General features: G+C 39.5%; 1 pseudogene across 1 annotated transcript; it reads right to left on the bottom strand.

The window, feature by feature from the left end:
• Positions 1-3,138: 3,138 nt before the first annotated feature.
• Positions 3,139-3,293, bottom strand: LOC308636910 (large ribosomal subunit protein eL39-like; annotated as a pseudogene). The gene has a single exon. The product of its transcript is annotated as a large ribosomal subunit protein eL39-like (transcript).
• Between the last annotated feature and the right edge of the window lie 5,500 nt (positions 3,294-8,793).

The following is an 8,793-nucleotide window of genomic DNA, read 5'->3' as shown; positions in this document are numbered from 1 at the left end:
GCAGCCCGGGTTCGATCCTCAGCACCACATACAAACAAAGATGTTGTGTCTGCTGAAAGCTAAAAAAAAAATAAATAAATATTTTTAAAAAATTCTCTCTCTCTAGAAAAAAAATGCACTGTTTTACTAAAAACAACTTCTTCTTTTTTTTTTTTAAAGAGGGGGAGAGAGAGAGAGAGAGAGAGAGAGAGAGAGAGAGAGAGAGAGAGAGAGAATTTTTTAATATTTTATTTTTTAGTTCTGGGCGGACACAACATCTTTGTTGGTATGTGGTGCTGAGGATGGAACCCGGGCCGCACGCATGCCAGGCCAGCGCACTACTGCTTGAGCCACATCCCCAGCCCTAAAAACAACTTCTTTAAAAAAAAAAAGAAAGGGAAGGGAAAGAAAAGGAAAAGAAAGACAGACTGAGATTTGTTAATATTTTCATCCTTTTGAAGACTTTATTTATTTATTTATTTATTTATGACTACATCCAGTACATCTTTCATTGGATAAATAATGAATATATTGACCACTCAACTGTATATAATGTCTGAAATTTATTGAATGATAGAGTCAACCTAGACCCACTCCAACATAGCCCCTAGCTCTCCAGCCTGGATATCATGGTCCAGAAACCCCTGAGACCTTATCAGAGTATAGCCATGTCAGGAGACCATACGAATAGGACTCCAGAGTTCCATTCATCTAATGTTATACATTTGTAAAGGTCAACTGAATCGTTATTCTTAGAGATTTTACTCAAAATAAAAACATCTCACCATTTAGTCTCTATTGTTCACTGTTCTCTTTTTCTCTCCTATACTTCCAAACCAATGCCTCCTCCTCCCATTGCTTTCCTCCCTAAAATATCTTTCTACTCTAATTTCCAGATATGTTATTTCCTTTATCAAAGATTCCTTTGATATTCTCCTTTCCTTCATATTTTTTCCTCCCAAATCTTCTTCTTGTCTTATTCTGAAAATCTTACTCTTGGTACTACCTTTACATTAGGGGGTTCATGGTCTCCAATAATTCATACATGACAGGAGCAGGGGAGAATTTTTTTTTAAAGAGAGAAGAGAGGGGAGGGAGGGAGGGAGAGAGAGAGAGAGAGAGAGAGAGAGAGAGAGAGAGAGAGAGAGAGAGAGAGAGAATTTTAATATTTATTTTTTAGTTCTCGGCGGACACAACATCCTTGTTGGTATGTGGTGCTGAGGATCGAACCCGGGCCGCACGCATGCCAGGCGAGTGCGCTACCGCTTGAGCCACATTCCCAGCCCAGCAGGGGAGAATTTTGAATGTTTCTGCTTTCTCTCATTACCAAACCAGTACTCCTCTCAGGTGAGAAAAAAATCTCTCTATGACTTTTATTTTTTATCCACAAGTTTGTACTTACTATTTTACATTTATAAGATTCCATAGCACCTTGCTCACTATGCACCTCTTAAAACCCATGTTGTGCACAGCCTGGTAACTTCCCTTTCCTTTGGAGGGAACACTAAACCTTGCCGGGCACAGTGGTACATCCCTGTATTCCCAGCAACTTGGGAGGTTGAGGCCGGAAGACTGCAAGTTTGAGGTCGGCCTGGGCAACTTAGGAGACCCTATGTCAAAATTGTAAAAAAATGAAAGGGACGGGAATATAGTTCAATGTTAAAGCATTCCTGGGTTTATTCCTAGAACTGCAAAGGAAAGAAAACCAAACCCATAACCTCATACTCACATGACTTAGTCAACTCAAATGACATGTATTTCACTCCAGGTCAATCAGACTTACATGTGACCATCCTAGAAATTGCTTCAATTATGTTACCTATCTTCCACTTTTCTTTCCAGCTCTCCCATGCCTTCGCTTTTACTACTCTTATTCTTGGATTACACAGAGACCTGTAGGCCCCTTATCCCTCCGTCCTTATTCCAATCCTATCCTTATGTTTTCCCAAATACTATTAGTTCCATGGTAGCCTCTCTGGTCTGACCTCCCTCTTCTTTCCCTTTCTAGTCTGACCTCATAGTCACCTGTGCTACTGTCTCAGGAGTACTTTCACGTCCCTTGCATCCCTTCCTTCTATCAACCTGGACATTTCAAAGTGTCATTTCCAGAATAAATCCTGTGCTGTGTTGTCTTCCCCTGTACCAAGAATGATAAAAATTGGGCTGGGGATGTGGCTCAAGCCTGTGGGGATGTGCTCACCTGGCGTGCATGCGGCCCGGGTTCAATCCTCAGCACCACATACAAACAAAGATGTTGTGTCCGCCGAGAACTAAAAAATAAATATTAAAAAATTCCCTCTCTCTCTCTCTCTCTCTCTCTCTCTCTCTCTCTCTCTCTTTAAAAAAAAAGAATGATAAAAAATGCTATGAGGATAAGTGCTACTACAAGTTTCTGCACCTGTAGGCCTAGTAATACTCAGGAAAACTTATCTTTGTTCTTGGTCTGTCGCCTCCTCTCCAATTCTTCTCCTTCACCATTTAAAGCTTCCCCCGCTCACCTCACGTACCCTTATATCCATAGCTACTCACTCTGAAACTTACTCTTGACTAGTCTTCATATCACTTTCATTTATACATTTGTAAAGATATTCTTTCTTGGACAGCTTTGGGGTGTGTGTGTATGTGTACACATGTGTGCTACTGGGAAATTGAACCCAGGGGTTCTTTACTACTGAGCTACATCCCCAGTGCTTTTTTATTTTTATTTTGAGACAGGGTATAAAGGCTGGCCTGGAACTTGTGATCCTCCTGATTTACTGGGATTATAGGCATGCAATACTAAGCCTGACTAAGACATTGCCTTTTTTAAAAATATTTATTTTTTAGTTTTAGGTGGACACAATATCTTTATTTTATTTTACGTGGTGCTGAGGATTGAACCCAGTGCCTCACGCATGCCAGGCATGTGTTCTACCATTGAGCCCCAGCCTCAGCCCTAGGGCATTGCCTTTTTTTTTTTTTTTTTTTTTTGCAGTTCAAATGTTTCTCATATTTATTAGCAAACCAACCAAAACCAGTACTCCAGCTGTGACACCAAAGAAAGCACACATTCCCAGTTAAATTTCCCCAACTGCTCAGAGAGTACAGACATTTTCAGGTGGACATGATGACAAGATGATCACAGCCTTGATAAATATGTGTGCCATTTCCTGTCATTCCTTATAGACCCAGCTTGTTTCTCCTCCAATGTCTCCTCTTGGAATTGCACCTGATTTTATTACCAGTTTTTATTCTAATTCACTGGGAATAAGACGATTTTGCTTTTGTTTCTTGGCCAAAAATCGCTTGAACCTGAAAGTTTTATGAGAAGACATGGTGAGAAACCGAATTCAGTGCTCGCACCACAGTGGCTGAAAAAAGGCGCATTGCCTTTTAATGAGAATGACTGTAACCCTGAATTCAAGCTCCAGTACTGGGGAAAAAAAAAAGATAATGACTGCTAATTTGGAAGTTTTGATTCTATGTGGAAGGAAACTAATTTTGAGTGTAGGATGTAACCAAATTGTCTGGGGGTAGAGCTGAATCCCCATATGTGAGCATTGGGTCTCTACTTCCATATCCTCAGAGCAGAAAATAGACTGGGAAGGCGTGGGGGAGAAATTTCATAGTCAATTCTTTGTGAAATGAGGATGTGGAGACTAGGTTTTCTCTTTGCCTCTAAGTGCTCCAGGATGGGCCCTTTTAATAGACTCCTTGTCTCTCAGTCACTTTTGTCAAGGTCTGCACAGTTAGCAAGGCATCTAGGCACTGCATGCTGGAGTCACCTTTCCATCAACATTCCCACTGAAGCTTGGTTTGTCAGACAGGCCTAGGTCTCTTCTCTCCTTAAATTTTTGTTCTTAAAGAAGTTCTTTCATTCTATGATGTATCAAGATGATCAGAAATAACACAATAGGCCCAGTACACTAACCCCGCAGGACATAATTTATTTTTCCCTTCCTCCCTCAACATCACTACCCATTCAACCCCCACATTACTCTACTCCAAGCAGAATTCATATTGGACATTTTCTATTTTATTCACAGAACATGCAGAAGTTGGGACTGGGGCCATAGCTCAGTGGTAGAGCACCTGCCTCGCATGTGTGAGGCCCTAGGTTCGATCCTCAGCACCGCATAAAAACAAATAAATAAAGATATTTTAAAAAAAAGAACATGCAGAAGTTAATAGTTTATCCAGATTACATACTTCTACATGGCTCATTCTTTTTTTTAATATTTTTTTAGATATTGATGGATCTTTATTTTATTCAATCATTTATATGCGGTGCTGAAAACTGAACCCAGGGCCCCACACATGCTAGGCAAGTGCTCCACCACTGAGCCACAACTCTAGCCCATGGATCATTCTTTTGAATGCTCTAGCTCAATCCTTCCCCCCTTTTTTTTTTTTTTTTAGAGAGAGAAAGAGAGAGAGAGAGAGAGAGAGAGAGAGAGAGAATTTTTTTTAATATTTATTTTTTAGTTATCGGCAGACACAACATCTTTGTTTGTATGTGGTGTTGAGGATCGAACCCAGGCCGCACGCATGCCAGGCGAGCGCGCTACCGCTTGAGCCACATCCCCAGCCCAATCCTTCCCTTTTGATATATGTGTACAGAAGGAGATGCTAATTTCCCATTTAATGGCTGGCTGAGCAGCCTCTATGAAAAGTCTGTATTGATCTTAAGCATGAGTTCAGAAAAATATTATCAATCCCAAACAGGCAAAAAAAGAAAAATAGATTTATTAATCAGCAAAATGAGACTTATTAGCCAGTAATTTGAGTGTCTATTTTTACTTGTATCTTGGGTTCTAACTGGAGAGGAAATAAATGATCTATAAACAAGTGGGCAAATTAAATAGATAAATCCATATCTGCTATGAAGAAAATAAACCATGGTGATATGTTCATGTGATGGGTGTGTGTGTATGTGTGTGTGTACATGTGCCAGCACTTTCATGCACACTGGCTACTTTGAGGAAGTGATAATTGCATTGAGTTTTGAATAACAAGAAGCTGCTGGCCATATGAAACCATAGAAGGAAAGTGTTCTGGGCGGAAGGAACAGCTACTCCAAAAATCCTAAGACAGGGATAGGCAGGTTTGCTTGAGAAACAGGAAGGACAGGATGGCAACATCATATTGAAAACAGAGGAGATAAAAAATGGGAATCTAGCCCAATGTGGTGGCACACACCTGTAATCCCCGCAGTTCAGGAGGTAGGAGGGTACATTCAAAGCCAGCCTCAGCAATTTAGCGAGGCCCTGTATCTAAATAAAAAGAGCTGGGGATATGGCTCAGTGGTTAAGTGCCCCTGGGTTCAATCCCCAGTACCAAAACAAAAACAAAAACAGATTATTTCAGGGCTTTTTCCTGTTGTCATGATGTGTGTGCTTGATTCCATCCCTCACTGCGTCTTCTCACAAGGCTTTCAGGATCAACAAATTCCTAACCAAGAAACAAAAGCAAAATCATTCCATTCCCCAATGGATTCAGATGGAAACTGATAATAAAATCAGGTACAACTCCAAGAGGAGACAGTGGAGGAAAATCAACCTGGGTCTACAAGGAATTCCACATGAGATGCTGTATCATGTATTTATGCTGTATCATGGTCCTGATCAACTTTCCATGTCAAGCTGAAAATATCATCACTGTTAGGACAGATGGGCATAGTTACCTGGGAAGCTAATCTTTCTTTAGGTATGAAAGCATCATAGTACCCAGTTCAGTTGGTTCAGTAATAAATATGTGAATCTTTGGAAAAATAAAAAAAGGAACGAAACACAGTGGCACATGCCTAATTCCAACGACTTGGGATGCTGAAGAGGAGGATCACAAGTTCAAGTCCAACCTCAGCAACTTAGTGAGGCCCTAAGCAATTTAGTGAGACCCTGTCTTAAAATAAAAAGGACTGGGTTTGTGTATGACTGAGTGGTAAAGTTTAATCTCTAGTACCAAAAAAAAAAAAAAAAGATTTTAAGGATCCATTCTGTAAGCTCTCTCTGCTTGAGGCTTCCTAGCTTTGTTTAAAAGATTTCCAGAGTTTTTAATCGCTATCTTTGTTTTTTTGAAAGGAAGTAAAATTTATCAGTGGGCATGATTTAGGAGAGGGTATCACATGGAATTCTCATGAGGGCAGGGCCTACTGTTTGACCAGGAGACTGCAATTGGGGAAGCATTTGACCCTATACACATCATTGATAAGCTGCTTCTCAGTAGCGTTTTCAAATTCATCTGCATTGAACTTGGTAAACCCCTACTTTTTTGAAATGTGGATCTCCTGGTAGCCATGGAAATAGAACTTGGCCCTATTTAGGGCCTCCATCATATGCTGCTTGTTTTTCAGCTTGGTGAAGATGGATACTATGGCTTGGCCAAAGTAAATCCTTGCCACTGTGCCTTGGGGCTTCTCAAAGGCACCTGCATACCTGTCTGGAGCCTAGACTGGGAAAAGCAGAAGATCAGAGGCATGACTGTACAATAGGAAGGACTGTCTCTAAGGTCCCTTAGGATAACCCATAAAAGCTGTGTATGCTACCAAAGAATCTACTGTATGCAGTCATTGCACACAGGGCCACCACAAGTTAAATAACCTGATTTGTCTCATTGACTATAGATAATTGTGGCCCTTAGGGTTGGGGAGAAAGAAACAGTCATGAATATACATATAAATAAATAAATAATTGTGTTTGGGGGGGCAGGCTAGAGCTGTAGCTCAGTGGTAATATGTGAGGCACTGGGTTTGATCCTCACCACCATGTTAAAAAAAAATTAAAATAAAGGTATTGTGCCCACCTACAACTAAAAAAGTTGTTTTTAAAGATTAATATATAGGGCTGGGTTTGTGGCTCAGTGGCAGAGCACTTGCTTCGTACCCGTGAGGCACTGGGTTCGATCCTCAGCACCACATAAACAGAAGTAAACAAAATAATTTAACTAAAAATTTTTAAAATAGGGGCTGGGGTTGTGGCTCAGCGGTAGAGCGCTAGCCTAGCACATGCGAGGCCTTGGGTTCGATCCTCAGCACCACATAAAAATAAATAAATAAATAAATAAAACAGAGATACTGTGTACAACTAAAAGAAATATTTTTTAAAACATTAAAAATATATTAAAAGAGATTAATATATATAACTATATATTTATTTTATAAAATTTTTACTTTTTCAAATAATAACATACCTACTGCATTTTTGTTTGATATATGGAATTTTGGTTTAATAATTTTCCTATGGGGGCTGAAATTGTGGCTGCGCAATAGAGTGCTCACCTAGCATGTGTCAGGCACTGAGTTCGATCCTCAGCACCACATAAAGATAAATAAATAAAATAAAAATATAGTGTCCAACTACAACTAAATATAAATATATATATATATATATAAACACTTTTTCCAGTGGGGATTAAATATTATGTGCTGCTGGAGAATGGACATACTAATTATTTACTTCCTGTCATTGCATAGGTTCATTACCTGACACTGTTCCCGTGAATTTTCCCAAAATATTTTGCCATTTTAGTAGCTAATAACTTGGACAGCATAATAACATGAATTGGAACAATAAATATCTCTCTCTCTCTCTCTCTCTCTCTCTCTCTCCCTCTCTCTCCTTTCTTGGAATTGGGAAATTGAACCCATGGGCTCTTAACCACTGAGCCACAACTCCAGCCTGAATATTTTTCTATTAATGATTGTATCATGATTTATTTTAAGGTAGGGCAGCAGAAAAGCCAAGAGTAAAAGGTGGTGAAGTTATCACAGTCTATTTTGGCTGGTTTTCATAATGGAGTAGACCCAACTGGAGGGCATGTTAACCCTTTGGGCTCGCTCTAGTGAATTATCAGGGGACTGTAAGCAAGTGCTCTCTACTGAGCTACACCCTCAGCCCTGGTTGTTATAATGTTAACCATACTAGTTTTGTCCACCAGGGGGCGTTTCCAAACTAGAATGCATAAAATTATGTCGCAAGATGTGCTCTTGCTTAACTGGATAATGTTCCAAAGTTGTAAGTTTGATATCTAGTTTCAGATAGGTGTGTCCTTTATGAAGAGACAATCCCCTAGGGATTGGGAGAAGTAGAGGGAGGTGGAGTGCTGGGGAGTGATATTGACTAAATTATATTGTTGTATTGTGTTCATGTACAAATATGTAACAACAAATCCATCATTATGTACAATTATAAAGCACCAACAAAAAATAAACTATTTGCTGGTTTCATAGAAAGTCCTAATAGTGCCATTAATGTTTGAATGAAAAGGAAAGCAATAAATGCCATGGCATAGAAAAAAAAATCCTCTTTAAGAACCCTTGTTAGTAGTATAGAAGAAATATGAATTGTTAAAATGTAATAGAGATTTCTGTTGCCAGCCCTTAGTGAGTTAGAGATTCAGGTGTCATCTAGGCTGACAGTAAACTTTTTATACAGAACTGACAGAGGGTAGACTTGGGGTTCTCAGAATGTGAGGGAGAAGAGGAGCCTATCAGGAGGAAAGCCTGTGATCTTAGAAATGAAAGGAACATATATATATATATATATATATATATATATAAGCTATATTCAGATATAACAGTCTTGAAAAATAGAGAGGATGTTTGGGGCCTATCTAAGATTTTACAAAGTGTGAGTTCAGTAGCTGGAATAATCTCTGAAGTAGTTTGATCTCCCTCAGAGAAAGCCACACTTTTTTTTTTTTAAAGAGAGAGTGAGAGAGGGAGAGAGAGAGAGAGAGAGAGAGAGAGAGAGAGAGAGAGAGAGAGAGAGAGAGAATTTTTAATATCTTTTATTTTTTAGTTCTCGGCGGACACAACATCTTTGTTGGTATGTGGTG

Source organism: Spermophilus citellus, assembly GCF_964194105.1.
Source record: "Spermophilus citellus genome assembly, chromosome: 17".
Taxonomy (NCBI): domain Eukaryota; kingdom Metazoa; phylum Chordata; class Mammalia; order Rodentia; family Sciuridae; genus Spermophilus; species Spermophilus citellus.
The sequence above is the reverse complement of the archived record's forward strand: the minus strand, read 5'-3'. Positions and strand labels throughout refer to the sequence as shown.